This window comes from Pinus tabuliformis, chromosome 7 (assembly GCF_031772625.1).
Source record: "Pinus tabuliformis cultivar Carrire ecotype Pingquan chromosome 7, CPIR1, whole genome shotgun sequence".
Lineage (NCBI taxonomy): Eukaryota > Viridiplantae > Streptophyta > Pinopsida > Pinales > Pinaceae > Pinus > Pinus tabuliformis.
Window position 1 is genome coordinate 903981853 of NC_142293.1, and position 19115 is coordinate 904000967.

Genomic DNA, 19115 nt, shown 5'->3' on the forward strand with positions numbered 1-19115 from the left:
TGTGATCACAATCAAAGTTCATCACCGTTCACACCAATCTCATTGATTTCACACTCAGCCATTTTCGGAAAAACTTCTTGACCAAGCAACCTAGTTTCACCGGGCCTCTATTGACGTACGCACTGTGTAGTATCAGTCCTCTAGCTATGACCTTGATGCTTGGGACTACACAATACGCATATCCTGCCTCCCAAGATTACAGCACTATGCAGTTTCTATGTCCAAGCCCCAGCCTTGACCTCCAGAATTGTGTAGTCATGTCCCCAACCTAGCTTAAATTGCACACTTTGCATCCTCAAGCCTCAAGCTCATCCCCTGAGCCCTTGAGCTACATAGAAAACATATTTTTCCAACCTTCCTAGACTCCCATAATTGTGCATTTGGCTCTCCCAATTCCCATTCCATCAACATGTCCCACTAGCTTCGGAAACTGCATAGTCTTGTCCCTCAAACCTACCTGAACTGCGCATTGCATACTCTCAGGGTTCAAGATTTTCCCATGGTTGTTGGAAATGCACACTACGTAGTCAATGAACCCCTCTTCCCAGCCTATCACTTGTTCTGGGCTCATTCGGTCGATCAGAATGCATCATCTTAGACTATAGGATTTTCGGGATTGATGTCATCTCGTCATGAGTGAATTGCAGGAACCGATAACTTGAGTGACTTGCAAGAAGATGTACCTTATCATGTTATGAAAATATGATGAAGAATGAGAAGAAGGAGTGGAGAATGCTTAAATACTCTCTTGTACCTAAATTTACAAGTTGATCAATCAAGAGAAAGTGGAGGGACAGTAGTTTGCAACCACTATCCAAGACTTGAGATCATTGAAGATTCCTCATCACTTGTTAGGTCCCTATAATACTAGTGTATTCCCTTATTATTATTGTTATTGTATCCCCTTATTGTTATTTTTGTGCCCATGTTTTCCTCATATTTTTATTATTGTTGCCCATAAAAGTCCACTATTGTTATTGTTGTGCCCTTACATTATTATTGTTATGTCGGCTTTGACTATATTGTGACCCATTAGACTCCTATATATAGAAAAGAGGTCTTGTCATTTGTATCATCCAATAATTGTTCATTTGTGTAATGTAAATGAGGTTTCTCCCTCAAAGAGGCTGATTTTGAAGTCGTTGACCTATATTTTATTCTATTTTGTGAGTTGGTTGCATAACAATTGGTATCAGAGGTTTGGACTCTAGGGTTTCGCTGCTTCAAACAGGTCATCGTGGAATTTTCACTATAACATTTTTTATACAGTTTTTCAGAAGCTAAAATAAAAACCCATTTGAGCTGAAATCTTGATGAACCTTGAGTACAAATTTCAGATCTTGTACTGCTATATTTTCGGATATATGATCCAAGGAATTTAGGGTTTTTGCAGGTTCCTGAATTATATCTCAAATAGGCGACCTGGGAAAAATCATCATAACTTTCTCTCTGAGCATCAAATTGAAATTTCGTAAAAAGGTACAGAAATAGTACAGACTATAGTTTTCTTTTGATTGGTTTCAGGTCCGAAGGTCGAAACAGTGACACGTGGCACTTCATACAAGTTCACTCTACTGAACCAGTTTATAATCTAGTCATCGTGGGACATTTGGAATAACGCTTTCTTGGAGAATCCAATCTTGATCAAACTTGTGGGGTTGGAATGAGGACTTAGAGGGATACCACAGGATGAAATTTATGGCCTTGGAGATCCGAAATTACAGAGATACAACAAATTCAATATCGAACTCCTACAAATCCAAAAAAGGTGTATAGTCTTTTTAAAATTTTGCATAAGTTTGGTTTGAAAAATTAGTTTGAAAGAATTCAAAGGACATAGTGAAGCATAGTTATCATTAATTGATACCCCGAAGAAAGAAAATGGAAACACCTAGTAAGCAACCTAAAAGATCTAGCATAACTCATGAAGAAGAGGAAGAAATGAAACATGATATATCAAAATTACGAGACCAAGTGCAACAAATTTCAGTCTCACAAAAAGTAGCAGAAGCTAAGATGGATGGTTTAAAGAAAGGTGTGGAAGCTAAGATGAATGGTTTAAATAATGGCGTAGAAGCTAATATTGATGGTTTATAAGTAAACATTGAAGATTTGAAGAAAGACATGGAAGGTTTGAAAGGAGGTTTGGCAAAGTTGCTACAAGAAATGCTTCCTAATGGCGAAAAGGTAGTAGAGGAAACTCATGATGAGAACAAAAGAAATGTTAGTCATGATTTCATAGACTCTAACATTGGATTGAAGACCCACCATGTTCCAAAGATAGATATGAGGAAGTTTGATGGCAAGGATCCCGTAACATGAATACTATAGATGGAATAATATTTCGATCTCCATAATGTGCAAAACACACAAAAGGTATGCATTTCAACTTTATATTTGGAACCCAATCAGTTTATATGGTATCTATGGCTTTTCTCTCATAAAAAAAAATTGTCACTTGGGCAATTTTTACAGAAGACATGATAGCACGTTATGAGGATACAAAAAGCAAAACCTTTTTAGCCAATTGATAAATCCCAAACAAAAAGTTTCAATGGTGGAGCACATTAAGGACTTCAAAAAATTGAATATAAGGGTAAAAGATATTCTAGAGTAGCATTAGATTGATGTGTTCATAGGAACATTAAAATATAACATCCAACATGAGGTTCACCTTTGGGAACCTGATTCATTAGAGAAGGCATTGAGGCTGGCAAGAAAAATTGAAAGCAAAATTATGGCAACAAGGAAGCCTACCAATAGAAACTATAAAGATGGAAGTGTTGTTGCTCCTACCCTTCCACAACATACATGGTTGACACCACAACAATTGGAAGATAAAATAGCAAAAGAGATTTGTTACAGTTGTGATAGAAAATACACTAAAGGTCATAAGTGTGCTGACAAGAAATTATTTTACATAGATTGTGAAGAGGAAGAAGAAAAGGAACAAGAAACATCAAAAGAAGAGGATACACACCAAGAAAAAAGCCTAGAGAAAGAAGAAATGAATCCGGCCATATCTTGTAATGCATTGGCCAGAATAACACTCCTCAAACTATCAATATAGAAGGACATATCAAGAAGAAAAAGGTAATAGTGTTGATTGATTCGGGAAGTACCCATAATTTTATTCATTGTAAGATAGCGAAGGAATTGAATGGCTTCCTATATCTAACACCAGAGTGTCAAGTGATGGTTGCAAATGGAAGAACCATAAACTACTCTAGAAAGTACCATAATATCAATCTATCCATAGGAGAATATGTTTTGAATAGTCCAATGCTTTCCATTCCAATGGATGGTGTTGATGTTGTATTAGCAGTCCAATGGCTACGATATTTGGGTACGATATCTTTTAATTTTGAAGAACTTTTCCTTAAAAAAATTTTAGAAGGAAAGGAAGTTGAATTAAGGGGTATCACGGGGAAACCAGGAAATATAATCATCTTCAATGGCATGACAAAGATTCGAAAGAAAGAACAACGTGGCATAATTGCACAATTATGTTTGCTAAAGGTTCCCACGTCGAAATCATCTATTTCTCCAAATCTCCAAAAAATATTAGACAATAATTCCAAGGTATTTGAGATTTCTAGAGGCCTCCCACCTATTCATGATCATGCTATTCATTTGATTCCAGGAAATGTTCCTTCAAACATCAGGCTTTAAAGATATCCCTATGCCCAAAAGAGTGATATTGAACGTATGGTTGCAGAGATGCTAGAGGCTGGTATAATTCAACCTAGTCAAATTTATTTCTTTGCTCCAGTAGTATTGTTGCACAAGAAGGATGGATCATGGTGCATGTGTCTGGATTATAGGGAGCTCAACAAGCTCAATATTAAAGATAAATTTCCCATTACTGTCGATGAATTATTGGATGAATTTCATGGAGCAATTTACCTCACCGAGTTGGACCTTCGTTCAGGATATCATCAAATCATAATGAAGACTGAAGACATTCTGAAAATAGCATTTAGAACTTATGAGGGTCATTATGAATTTTTGGTCATGCCTTTTGGCCTTACCAATGCACCTTCTACATTTCAAGATTTGATGAACTCCATTTTCAAACCCTTCCTTAGAAAATTTGTGTTAGTGTTTTTTGATGATATACTAATCTACAACAAGTCTTGGAAGGATCATGTTAAACATGTTGATAGAGTTCTCAAACTATTGGAGGAGAAATAGTTATATGCAAAAAGCTCCAAATGTTTCTTTGGAGTACAAGAGGTGGAATATTTGGGTCATGTTGTATCTCATGAAGGTGTTAAGGTAGACCCTAGAAAAATTAAAGCCATTAAGGAATGGAAAATCCCCACATCCATAAAGCATCTGCGAGGATTTCTCGGGTTGACAGGGTCTTATCGCACGTTTGCTAAGAATTATGGGAGAATAGCAGCACCGCTAACAAAATTACTAAAGAAATATGCATTTTCTTGGACTCCAGAAGTAATGAAAGCCTTTGAACATCTTAAAGAGGCAATGTGCCAAGCATGGGTCTTAGCTACGCCAGACTTCACAAAAACCTTTATTGTGGAATGTGATGTCTCAGGAAATGGAATTGGTGTTGTTTTAATGCAAGAAGAAAGACCCATTTCTTTCGAAAGTCATCGAATCAAAGGAAAGTATTTACACAAAGCTATTTATGAGAAGGAAATGTTGGCAATAGTACATGCACTTAAGAAATGGCTACCTTACCTAATGGGAAGACGCTTCAAGGTAAAAACAGATCATGATAGTCTAAAATACTTTTTAGAACAAAGATTATCTTCAGAAGAGCAGCAAAAATGGGTCACAAAGATGTTGGGTTATGACTTTGAAATCATCTACAAAAAAGGGAAGCAAAATGTTCTTGCAGATGCACTCTCAAGAAAGGATGAGGATGTGGAAGCATTGCTTTGCGCCATATCTATTATCCAACGATATTGGATAAATGAACCAAGGGAGAAATGGAAGAATGATGAAGAAGTGTGGCCACTCATTCAAAAGTTACAAAAAGATCCCAGTACATCTGATACATTTAGCTGGAAAAATGATTTACTATGGTACAAAGATCGCTTATACCTCTGTAAGAATTCCCAACTCAAACAAAAGATTATGATGGAATTGCACACCTCTCCCTTAGGAGGGCACTCAGGATTTTTAAAAGCTTACCACAGGGTTAAGAAGGAATTTTTTTGGGATGGCCTTAAATATGATATTCAAAAGTTTGTGGCGAAATGTTTGGTTTTCCAACAAAATAAAGTTGAAACAATTACGATCCCATGTCTATTACAACCTTTATCCATTCCAAGCCAATGTTGGGAGGAGGTTTCAATGGATTTTATCACAGGTTTACCCAAGTCCAAAGGAAAGAGTGTCATCATGGTGGTAGTTGATAGACTTACCAAGTATGCACACTTTTGTGCATTATCTCATCCATTTAAAGCTAGTACAATTGCTACTGCATTTATGGAAACAATTCAAAATCTACAAGGAAACCCAACTATTATTGTAAGCGACAAAGATCCCATTTTCACTGGAAATTTTTAGACAGAATTATTTCCTTGTCTCGGTACTTAGTTAGCTCATAGCTCATTTTATCGTCCTCAATCTGATGGGAAAACTAAGATAGTGAACAAATGTTTGGAAGTATATCTTCGTTTCTTTGTATCTGATAAACAAACACAATGGGTCAAATGGTTCCCTTTGGCTGAATGGTGGTATAACACTTCCTTCAATACTGCAACAAAAATGAACCCATTTATGGCACTTTATGGATATCATCCACGATCCATCACATCATATTTAAGAGAAAATTTTAAGGTTCAAGCAGTGGAAGATCACATTGAGCATCAACAACAAGTTCTCCAACTCTTAAAGCATAACCTCACATTGGCGCAGAATAGAATGAAACAACAGGCGGATCAACATCCCAAAGAAAGAAGTTTTGATGTAGGTGACTGGGTATTTCTATGGCTACAACCATACAAACAAATGTCCCTCAAGAAATCTAGGAAGGATAATAAATTATCACCAAAGTATTATGGTCCGTACAAGGTGTTGCAAAATATTGGTACTATGGCATATAAATTGGAGCTTCCTATAGCTTCCCGATTACACCCAGTTTTCCATGTTTCATGCTTAAAGAAGGTTATAGGTGACAAGCTCCCAGTTCAAACTATATTTCCAGAACTTGACAAGGAAGTAAAAATCATATTGGAACATGAAGCAGTCATAGAAACAAGAACTCGACAACTAAGAAATCGATCAATTTCAGAGTATCTCATCAAGTGGAAGAACTTACCCACTGAAGATTCCACATGGGAGGATGATAATTTTATACAGAAGCATCCAGAACTACTCAAGCATTGAGGACAACACTTTTCTGAAGGAGAGGGTCATGTTAGGTCCCTATAATAATAGTGTATCCCTTATTATTATTTTCATTGTATCCCCTTGTTGTTATTTTTGTGCCCATGTTGTCCCCATATTGTTATTGTTGTGCCCCATAGAAGCCCACTATTGTTATTGTTGTGCCCTTACATTATTATTGTTATGTTGGCTTTGACTATATCGTGACCCCCTAGACTCCTATAATTAGAAAGGAGGTCTTGTCATTTGTATCATCCAAGAATTTTTCATTTGTGTAATGTAAAGGAGGTTGCCCCCTCGAAGAGGATGATTTTGAAGTCGTTGATCTATCTTCTCTCCTATTTTGTGAGTTGGCTGCATAACATCACCAAGCCATGTGGAGGTGAAAAGAAAGCATCTTCAAGAGGACATCTAGCACTTATCAGCACTAGTGGATTGACCTTTCCACGTCATCAAGAAGTCCATGTCAACATTTTCATCTCATGGCATGCCATGAATGGTCATATGCCACATCACTAGTGTGGATCATGCTTATTATATTCAAAATGTGTTGTAAAGTGGAAGTCCAAAGGGCACACATGGATCATGTAAGTTGAAAATTCATAGGAAGTCAAATAGTGATGAGGGTAATCAAAGAGTCACCCTTGGTTATACATACATCCTCATTGTATGAGCAAAGTACTTTTCACCTTGGCTCCTCCCGCAAGGAATTAGAGAGATAAGCTAGTTCTTTGAGGAGCAAGGAGTGGCTCCAATGCTCCACTACTAGAGCTAGTGATGTACATTGTAAACATGTGTCTTGGAACTTTTACTTAATAACAGAAGCCTTCAAGGCCAGCACGTTCTTCATGCATGGATTATGAATGTTTGTAAGACTATTATGCGGATGTTTGTATTTCATGTTTTCTTTCACATGTGCTAAGATAGTTGAACTATTTCAGTTATTTTAGTACTTATCTTATTGAGAATGTATTGTAATGGTTGTTATTGTTGTCCCATCCTTGTGGACTATTCTATGGGATATTAGACATATATTTCTTCATTTTTTGGTTGTAACAATCATCGCATCCTCTATGGACTATTTTGTTGGATGTTAAACAGATCCTTCTGGTTCATGCGTGTCTCTTCTTGGGTGGTAATATTACCTCTCACTTAGAGTCTCACTTTTCTCCCCTCTCCACAGTAGAAGAACCTTGACACATTTACAACTGAACACTCACCAGGACACCTTATTTCTTTTCAAAGACACCATTGCATCCCTCTCTCTTGCTGACAGTTAGAACCAAGAAAATATTTAAGGATTCGGCAACAACCCCAATCTTACCTCCTCTAGTCAAAGCATTAATTTTCTGAGAAACTCCCCTGTGCACGTTCCTGAAGTAGGTAAATCTTCTCATACTAAGACTACATAGCCTTACGAACTCACATATGAACAACTTCAGGCCATCCGCCCCATCACTCAAAAGTTTGCGAGAAACATTGGACAGATACCTGGAATAGAAACTCTTCCATATTTTCTGAAGAAGAAACAAACCACCCCTATTGGGATAGTGGTTTCAATAGTTGAAGAGTTGGTTCTCATTATCCTTGAAGAGTTACAAACTTTGAAGAAAACATAGAAAAAATAGAACATCCTCCAATCTTCAATGGTGGTGATGGTGATAACATAGTGCTCTCAGACAATACTTTCTGTGGGGTGGGCGAAGAAGAAGAAAACCAATTAGACTAAAGCATAAGGGGAAGACAACGAAGAGGACATGGTAGACCAAGATATGGATTGGATGTCTCAAGGCCCACTTGCACTACCGGGTGTGTTACACAAGATTCCAAGGCATCCAGAAAAGCTCCTAACGAAGTATGACCTTGACAGAGCAGTAAAGGCGAAGGACCATCTAAACAAATTCTACCTACATCTACAAACACTTGAGGTACGCTATGATGATGTTGCATGTATATTTTTTCCGTGTACCTTAGATGGTAGAGAAGTTGTGTGGTATCATAGTCTTCCTCCAAATTCCATCTAGAATTGGAGGGGGTTTAAGAAAATTTTCCTTGAGAAATTTGCTGATGACAAGACCCCCACCATGTTATTGAAAGAGTTGGGCAGTCTCAAGATGGAGAAAAAGGAAAAAGTGAAATATTTCAATCATAGGTTTAACCGCATTTTGAACAAGTTCTCAGCAAACACTAAACCTCATGACTCCATCACCATTAATTATTACACTTCTGCCTTACCGACCAACATTGCACAATTTATAAAGAGAATTGTGAAACAAACATTAACAGAAAATTATGAAGAGGCAATCGTGTTTGAAAAGGACTTGCACATGATTGGATTCATTTCAGATGATGAACCAGCTAAAGACTCCAAGGACACGAGTAAAAGGTCTCAAGCCTCTGTAAGTAAGGCCAAAGAGAAAGAAATTATTAATCTTGATAGCTTAACCCGTATTGTGAAAACTATGTCAAATGAGTTGGTAGAACTAAGGCAAAGGTCAAGCAAGATTGTTGTGAGCAGTAAGCCTCCTAAGTTCAACCTGTTTAGAAGGACTGCAACTTCCAGTAGTAGCAACAACCAACCCACTAAGTTTTCATAGAGCTCCAATGTTGTATTGAATATTAAAAACATGGGCAGAGATCAATATTGTTTTTACCATCAAGAGTACCATTCCGAGAAAATGTGCCCATAGTGAAATTAGGCCATGAGCATTCTTGTTATGCATCTTGTTGATGTGGTAATGGCTAAAGAGCAGACTGAGCCTGCAAAAGAAAAGCTAGAAGTTGTTGTAGCCGAAGAGACTCCAAATGTGGAGCATATAGTAAACATGTTCAATTGCATACTCACAACCCAGAAGAGTAATTCCAACAAAACAACCTCCAAGTTATGGCCTGACCCATAAGTACACCAACTAGTACAATTTGAGAAGCCAAGGATAATTTACTGCACTAGAGTTGATGAAGCAGAAAATCAAAGATAAACTATTAAGAAATATCAGTCCACCCATCAGCTCGACACAGAACAGTCAGAGAAATTCTGGTAACCCAGTTAAAACGAAAATTGCTTCTATAAGTAATAAGAATAAGATTGACATCCCGGAAGTCACATTCCAAGTTACGTCCCCAGACACTTCGGCAGTCCTTCCTGCTGTATATTACAACATAGTTGAAAACATGAAGAAGGTTCATGTGAACATTTCAATGTTTGAACTAACAAAGATTACTAGCCAGTGGGACATCCTCTTACGCACACTTGGGAAGTGCACCGCAAGTAATGATGCATCTTTTGACAAGGGATCTAGTATGTCTTTTGGTTCCCTTGAATATGTACTTAATGCTTTAATAATGGATGCAAATACACTCTGCCCCCCTTTTCTGTTAACTTTTGAAATCTTTAATTTCAATGTACACAATTGCTTGGTTGATTCTGGTGCATCGGTGAACGTAATTCCATTATCTGTCGCCAATAAAATCAACGCAAAATGGGACAAAATAGATGCACAAATTATTCAGTTGGACAGAACTCGCATCCATGCAATTGGTGAACTTAGAGATGTGATCATTCATTTATCATCTGATGAGTGAGTCCACCAATGTATCAACATAGTGATTGTGGACATTTCAGAAGCATATGGAGTGTTGTTGAGCAGAGACTAGTCCAGCAAGCTACAAGGGTACTTTTCTATGGACTGGTCACATTTATGGCTTCCGTATAAGGGAAAAAATAATCAGATATGAGTGAATTCAAAAATATACATGAAACATAATTGTCACTCCCTTGAATGGACAAAATGAACCTGTGACTTTCGTTGAACTTATCTTCGACAATTGCTTCCAAGAAACCCAACTAGGGTGATATCTTGCACAACCATCCCCAGTCCCACTAGATACACAGTTGGAGCTCCTTCCTAGTCCAACTGGTGAAAAGGACATTTGTACAGTTAGTAATAGTAATAATAGTACTAGTTTAGTTCCTAGTCCTTGTACATATGACATGTGGACTTTGTACTTTGATGGTTCCAAAACGCAGGACGGCTCTGGAGTTGGTTGCATTTTAATAGACCCGCTACAGAGAAATCATTTGATCTCTAGTCGCTTGGAATTTGAGTGCACAAACAACACTGCAGAATATGAAGCACTCATCTTGGGCTTGTAAAGATCCATTAACCTCAACATTGTTATCCTAAAAGCAGTAGGTGATTCAGAAATTTTGGTGCAACAGGTATGCAATATGATAGATTGTGTGTCACCTCATCTTATAAGCTATTAGCAAGAGGTATGGCATTTGATTTCACATTTCCAAGATTTTAATATTATTTTTGTTCCAAGAATGCATAACGCAGTTGCGGATGAATTAGCAAATTTCACTGCTAGGTTGTCACTGTTGAGGGACGGTTTTCTATTGAAATTCTTTATAACCCATTTGTCCTCGATAATATCACTAATTTACGCATTTTTTATGATGACCAACAGATATTGTGCTTCATGGCGAATGTTGATGTGTTCAAAGACACACCGATCGATGAGGACAAACACAAAAAGGAATTGCAAGATACATCCAGTGCAAGTAAAGGAAATCGCATCCCAAAGGGTGTGGTATCATTGGAAAAGTTGTATGACCTAAAGAATCACTTATGGGGACCTATTAATGCTAAAACCCATACTTCCACCCTGTTGCACGAGCAAATTAACTTGGGAACAAAAAAATATCTAAAGTACGTCAATCTTGGTACTTGTTGTGCACCACAAGTGCGGCAATCCTTTATCTGCCTATTCAAGCAGTACTGAGAGGTGTTCACGTGGATGTACGATGAGCTTAAAACTTATGACACGTGACTCATCCATCATGTGATACCAATACAAGCCATTCCAAAAAAAATTGAGAAAAGTACATCCAATGTTTCAACCTCTTATTCAGAAAGAGTTAAGGAAATTGTTGGATGATCGGATCATATACAGAGTACAACACTCAACTTGGGTGTCAAATTTGATCCCAGTAAGAAAGAAGTATAAGGAAATCCGCTTGTGTGTCGATTTCTAAAATCTTAATTGCACCTCGGACAAGGAAAATTACCTCATGTCGTCCATGGAACAAATGTTGCAAACAGTATCAGGGTCAAAAATGTTTTCTTTACTAGATGAATACTCAAGATAAAACTAGGTTCTGGTTTCATATCCTGACAGACTTAAGACCAGCTTCTGCACAAAATGGGGCACATTCACTTTCAGTTGAATTCCATTTGGGTTAATCAATGCCGATGCAACATTTCAACACGCTATGGACATCACTTTCCACAGGCTGATTGGATGAATGATGGTGGTTTATCTTGATGACATAACAGTATTCTCCAAACACAGGTCAGACCACATATGCAACTTAAATAAAATTTTCTAGCGATGTCACAAGTACGGGATATATTTAAATCCCAAGAAAGTTATCTTCGCAGTGTCCGAGGGTAATCTCTTGGGACACATTATTTCCAAAAGTCGAATTAAGGTAGACCCTGATAGGGTCAAATCTATCGCATAGATTCCCTTCCCAGTGAACAAAAAGGCCATGCAGTACTTCTTGGGGAAAATTAATTTCCTCCGCAAGTTCATCTTCGAATACACTCAGATTGTTAAGATGATACAGGAGATGGTGAAGAAGGATGCAATCTATAAATGGGATAAAAGGGAAAAGGATGTGTTTTCTCGTATTAAATAGGCTATCATAGAAGCACTCGCATTGTACAACCCATACTTCAATAAATATTTGTTTCTCTACACCTTCGCTTCTAACACTTCTCTCGTAGTTGTACTCACTCAAAAGAATGATCTGAACAATGAGTGGCTTATTTGTTTCATGAGAGCGAGTCTGCAAGGACCCAAACTCAACTACCTCATTGTGGATAAACAAGCTTATGTAGTATACAAGGTGGTAAAGCACTTTCATCCCTATCTATTGAAATTTCATTTCATTATCTTTGTTCCCCTCCCAACAATCATATCACTGCTCATTCAACAAGAATTGGGTGAAAGGAGAATGAATTGGATGACTGGTTTGCAAGAATATGATCTATAGATAAAGCCAATTCACATAATCAAGGGTCATGGCCTTTTTCAACTAGTGGCAAAAGAAATAAACGTAAAAGAGGAAGAAGAAGATCTTTTAGGATGGGAGCAAGAAATTGAGATGTATAATGTCGATTGAGCCTCCCCCACTACTAGCACAAACTCTTGCTACATTGATGTGTTCCAATACCTTGAGCACGACACTGTTCCTTCCAACATTTCTGCACGGCATAAGAACACACTCAGACTTAAAGAATTATCATACCAGTTGGTGCATGGGGTTCTTTTCATAAAGCACCACAATGTAGTATTTCTCAAGTGTTTGGAAGCACATGATTCATAAAAGGTATTGTGTGATCTCCAAGATGGACCAGTCAGAGGTCACTTTGTGGGTAACACAACGATGCATAAGGTCATGTGGATCAGTTTTTACTGGCCTGCATTATTCAGTGATTCTCATGCTTATGCCCATAAGTGCCCAGTCTATCAAAGGTGTGTCAACAGAAACAATAAGTCAGTCGCCCCAATGCATCCCATTGCAGTGGAAGAACCTTTTCAACAGTGGGGCTTGGATATTATTGAAGAAATATTTCCGCATTCATCGAAGAAGCACCACTACATTCTTACTGCCACATATTACTTTACGCAGTGGATAGAAGCAGTTTAGCTTAAACAAGTGAATGATCAATAAGTCATTAGATTTATAACATAGAACATCATTTCTAGGTTCAGCATTCCTCCTTCACTTTTGGTCGACAATGCAACATACTTCTCATCGCTAAGACTTTATGATTTTGCATTGGAAAATAGAATTATATTGAAAAATTTAGCTAATTATTATCCACAGAGGAATGGTCTTATTGAATCCACTAATAATAACCTAATCTGCATTATCAAAAATACCATATTCTTTGAGCAACGAAAATGGCATTCTGATTTGGTAAATTCCTTATGGGCTGACCGAGCCATTTAAAAGCCTTCCTTGAACACCTCCCCTTACTTCCTGGTATACGGAAAAGAATCCATCCTCCCAACCAACATCTACTTGTCTGCCCTCCAACTCTCACAAGAATCCCAAGGCAAGTTGTGACTATTAGTGCAGCGTAGGATGGACACCCTTCGCAAGCTTCAGGAAGAAAGGTTGAAAGAAAAAGAAAAAAAATTCACTTCACCAAAATCATATCAAGAGGTGGTTCGACAAGAAGTCTACAAGGAAGAACAATTTTAGTGTGGGTGACTTAGTCTTGAAGTGGGATAAAGCCCACGATGACAAAGGAAAACACACTAAGTTTTAGTCCCTGTGGATTGGACCATTCACAGTACATGAAAGGATTTTCCAACACACTTATCATCTTCAATCACTTGACAGGAAGATTGAATCTCTTCCTGTCATTGGAAAAGACTTAAAACATTAATTCCAATGAAGATCAAGTGTTGTGCCCTACACAATGTACATAGTCTTTTCTTTCTAGTTTGCTTGAGTTTTGTTTGTTTTTGTCATGTGAATAATTGTTGTGCATGTACATGTTGTGGATTATAAGTACGTGTGTGGTAGAACTACAAAGAGTCTTGTGACACTTCGAAATTTGGCTAACATTTTTTTCCATCTTCCTTGTGTTTCTTATATATTTTTTCCAATGAATTTTTGATGGAAAATACGATCCGTCCATTAGGTGAGTTTTGGTCCAATCATCAACCCATGTCTATTCCTGAAACCTCATGCCTACACTTGGTCTTTATGTTTTAGTGTTTTCATGCTTATCTAATCTGTAGAAGTGGAGAAGAGGAAAATCTAAATGAGCAAACCTAAATCAGAGGTCCCTGTATGCATCTTTGAAGGAAAAACCTCGTATTCTCTCAATAAGTCGGGATCCATCTTCCGCCCCAAAATAAATAAGTGTTGATGCACAACTCTCTTTAAAATAAATAAATAAAGGCGAAAGAAGAGAAAGGATTCCTGTGCAAAGAGGTGAAGCAAGCAACACCGTTGGGGTACTGTCCAGGCTCACTAGCAGCAGAGAATTTTTTTTGTTCCTGTGTGACTCCATCGGGGTATTGTCTAGGCCTACCGGCAGCAGAGCAACACAAGAGATGAAAATTTATACTCTAAAAATATTAAGCTGGAAAACCACACTACCCTTCCCGACTTGAAACATTGTGATATCGTTGAATCTTATGTTGTGTTCAACTGATAAGGAATAAACAGGACCATGTTTATTCATGGGGTAAGTGGGAATATCAAAGTAATTTGCACAATGAATCAATACTCCCAGAAGGACCAAGGCCCTACACAGAGGAAGTTAATTGAGACAGAGAATCTGGAATTGAACCAGTGTGTGGCCAAGTGTTATAGATGCTATAACACCCTCCAAAATTTTGGTTTACACACAATTTTGGAGCCTTCCTTGGTCTTGAACATTGTTTTCGCAAACATCGAAGCTTATTTCATGAGCTTCCTTGAAGTGTTTTATCCCCTTTTGCATGTTGGGTAAACTGTCATCTTTCAGCATGTTTGGTTGTCACGCAATGTGTACAAACCTATTCTGATGGTTTCAAGGGTCTATCTTTGTGTATATGAGTTTTTCTAACTATGTAAACATTCACCGCACTTATTCAAAAAGTTTTGAGCATTGTCGCACCAGTGTCGTCGCGGTCATCCCAAAGTCTATCTTAAGTGTCGCACTTGTTGTAATTTGTCGTAAATTTGTCACACTGAGAGAAATGATTTGTTCATGTGTCCACATGATGTATGTTATCTTGTCTTCAAAATATTCTAAGTGTGTGATCACAGTCAAATTTCATCATTGTTCACACTGATCTCACCAATCTCACACAACCATTTTCAAAAAAACTTCCTAACCAAGCAACCTAGATTCACCGGGCCTCTCCTGAGCTTCAAACTACGTAATCTCAGTACTCTAGATATGACCTTTATTCTTGAAAATACATAATGTGCAGTTTCTGCCTCCCAGGACTGTTGCACTACGCATTTTCTATGTCCAAGCCCTAACCTTGACCTCCAAAATTGTGCAGTCATGTCCCCAACCCAGCTTAAACTGTGCACTTCACATCCTCAAGCCTCAAGATCATCCCCTGAGCCCTTGAATTATGTCGTTGCATAGTTTTCTAGCCTTCCTTGACTCCCATAACTGCACAGTTACATCTCCTAGTGCCCATTCCCTCCACCTGTCCCACTGGCTCCGAAAACTGTGCAGTTTTGTCCCTCAAACCTACCTAAACTGCGCATCGTGCAGTCTCATGGCTCAATATTTTCCCCTAGCTACTAGAAATGCACACTGTGCAATCACTGAATTCCTCTTCCCCGCCTAACACTTGTTCCGGGCTTAGTCGGTGGATCAGAATGCATCATCTTAGACTAGGGTATTTTCGAATTGATGTTGTCTCGTCATGAGTGAATTGCATAAACATGTACATTATCATGTCATGGCAAGATGATGGAGAAGGAGAAGAAGGAGGGGAGCATGCTTAAATACTCTCTTGTAGTTGAACTTACAAGTTTATTGATCAAGAGAAAGTGAAGGGACACTAGTTTGCGACCACTATCCAAGAATTGAGATCATTGAAGATTCCTCATCACCAAGCCATGAGGAGGTGAAAAGAAAGCATCTTCAAGAGGACATCTAGCACTTAGAAGTAGTAGTGGCTTGACATTGCCACATCATCAAGTAGTCCATGTCAACAGTGTCTTGTCATGTGTGGTCATATGCCACACCATCAGTGTGGATCATGTATATTGTATTCAAAATGTATTGTAAAGTGGAAGTCCAAAGGACACACATGGAATATAAAGAGTCATGTAAGTTGATAAGTCGTGGGAAGTCAAATAGTCATGAGGGTAGTCGAAGAGTCACCCTTGGTTATATATACGCCATCATTGTATGAGCAAAGGACTTTTCACCTTGACTCCTCCCGGAAAGCATTAGAGAGATAAGCTAGTCCTTTGAGGAGAAAGGAATGCCTCCAATGCCCCACCACTGGAGCTAGTGACGTACATTAGAAACATGTGTCTTGGAACTTTTACTTAATAATAGAAGCCTTCAAGGCCAACACGTTCTTCATGCATGGATTATGAATGTTTGTAAGACTATTCCGTAGATGTTTGTATTCCATGTTTTATTTCACATGTGCTAAGATAGTTAAAATATTTTGGTTATTTTAGTACTTATCTTATTGAGAATGTGTTGTAATGGTTTTTATTGAAGTCCTATCCTTGTGGATTATTCTGCAGGTTATTAGATAGATCTTTCTTCTGTTTTTTGTTGTAACGATCGTCACATCCTCTTTGGACTATTCCGCTAGATGTTAGACAAATCCTTTTGGTTCATGTGTGTCTCTTCTTGGGTGGTACTACTACCTCCCACTTAGAGGCTCGATTTTCTCCCCTCTCCGCGGTAGAAGAACCTTAACACATTTAAAACTGAACACTCACCAGGAACACCTTCTTTCTTTTCAAAGACACCATTGCATCCCTTTCTCTTTCTTACAATTATATCCAAGAAAAATCTTTGAGGATTCAACAACAGGGCCTTCGTATCTGATAGGACTCCTACACCAAATAGTGTGAGGTCTAATTGGAACTTCACATCGGGTAGATCCCCTGAATGTTGGTGGGTCCAACACCGTCAACAGGGACATAGAGGACAAAGTCCCCCCACCACCCCAATCCCCAACCCCACACTTGCCACCACTAAAATTAGAATTATTTTTAGCAAAGAATAATATTATAAATATTGATTTAGGAGAGGAATTCTACAAATTAGAAATAAGAATTAGGAAAAAATAATAATATAACAGTTCAAATTTTCATAACTAAATTTGAATCAAATTTTCCCAATTAGATGAGAAACTATGAGAAGTACATCATCCTTAAGAAGGCCCTTATAATACACGATCTTATAAAAAATCATATCACAAGCACATAATCATAACCTTAAAAACCTATTCTAAGAACTGGGAAAAAATTCTAAGGGAAAATGCCATAAAAAAATAAATAAATAAATAAATATATAAAATAAATATAAAATAAAATATAAAATATAAAATATAAATAAATAAAAATAAAAAATAAAAAATTAGGGGTTTGAGATATGAAAGCTAGCAATGGTATATTTCTACAACATTGAAAATTCCAATTGACCTAATCTACAACAATGTGATTTTTTATTGACTTAGCTAGTGTAGACTTTTCGATATCATTGAATAGTACTGAAATAGTCTAATGCCTTTTATTTTTCTTTGAAAAAAGAATCTATACAAAAAGAAATAATGCCACTACAACAATATTGGTTCAATTGACTTCTCAAGTCTCAAAAATCCAAATTTGAGGTTGTTTGTGATTTATTTTTATCTTATTTATTTATTTACTTACTTATTTTTGTAATTAAAGGAATGAACAACTAGGTCAAGCTTGTACTCATGTGACACGGGGTCAATTCCAATTGTGATTTTTTTTTTTTGTAATTAAAGGAATTAACAACTAGGTCGGGTTTGTATTCATGGGACACTGGGTTAATTTTAACTGCTACCACTATAACCATTCGGTTCCCATGACTACCCCTACCGCAGACACGTATAAATCAAGGTTTGAATTGGTGACTTTTACACAATGAGTTCCTTAACAATACATCTTATCACCATATAATCTACACCCTGAGGGATAAGGACATGTTATGAAACCAACTCACAAAAAGATATAAAAGATAGATCAACGCCTTAGAATTTAGCCCCTTCGAGGGGGCAACCTCCTTTACATTACACAAATGAACATTTCTTGGATGATTCAAATGACAAAACCTCCTTTCTATATATAGGAGTCTAAGGGGTCACAATATAACCAAGCCGACCTAACAACAATAATATAAAGGCACAAAAATAACAATAGAGGGATTTTATGGGGCACAATAATAACAATATGGGGACAATAGGGGCACAACAATAATAATAAGGGATACAATGACAATAGTAATGGGGGAATCACAAGTATTATAGGGACCTAACATGCCCCTCTCCATAAAAAAAGTGTTGTCCTCAACGCTTGAGTAGTTCTGGATGCTTTTGTATAAAATTCTCATCCTCCCATGTGGAATCTTCAATAGGTAAGTTCTTCCACTTGATGAGATACTCTGAAATTGATTGATTTCATAGCTATCGAGTTCTTGTTTCTTTGACTACTTCAGGTTCCAATATGATTTTTACTTCCTCATCAAGTTCTGGCAATATTGTTTGAACTGGAAGCTTGTCACCTATAACCTTCTTTAAGCATGAAACATGGAAATTGGGTGCACTCGGGAAGCTGCAGGATGGTCCAATTTGTATGCCATAGTACCTATCTTTTGCAACACCTTGTACAGACCATAATACTTTGGTGATAATTTATTATCCTTCTTAGCTTGCTTGAGGGACATTTGTTTATATGGTTGTAGCCATAGGAATACCCAATCACCTACATCAAAACTTCTTTTACTGCGATGTTGATCTGCCTGTTGTTTCATTCTATTCTACGCTAAGGTGAGGTTATCCTTTAAGAGTTGGAGAACTTCTTGTTGATGCTCGATGTGATCTTCCACTGCTTGAACCTTAGAATTTTCTCTTAAATATGATGTGAGGGATGGTGGATGATATCCATAAAGTGCCATAAATGGAGTCATTTTTGTTGCAATATGGAAGGAAGTGTTATACCACCA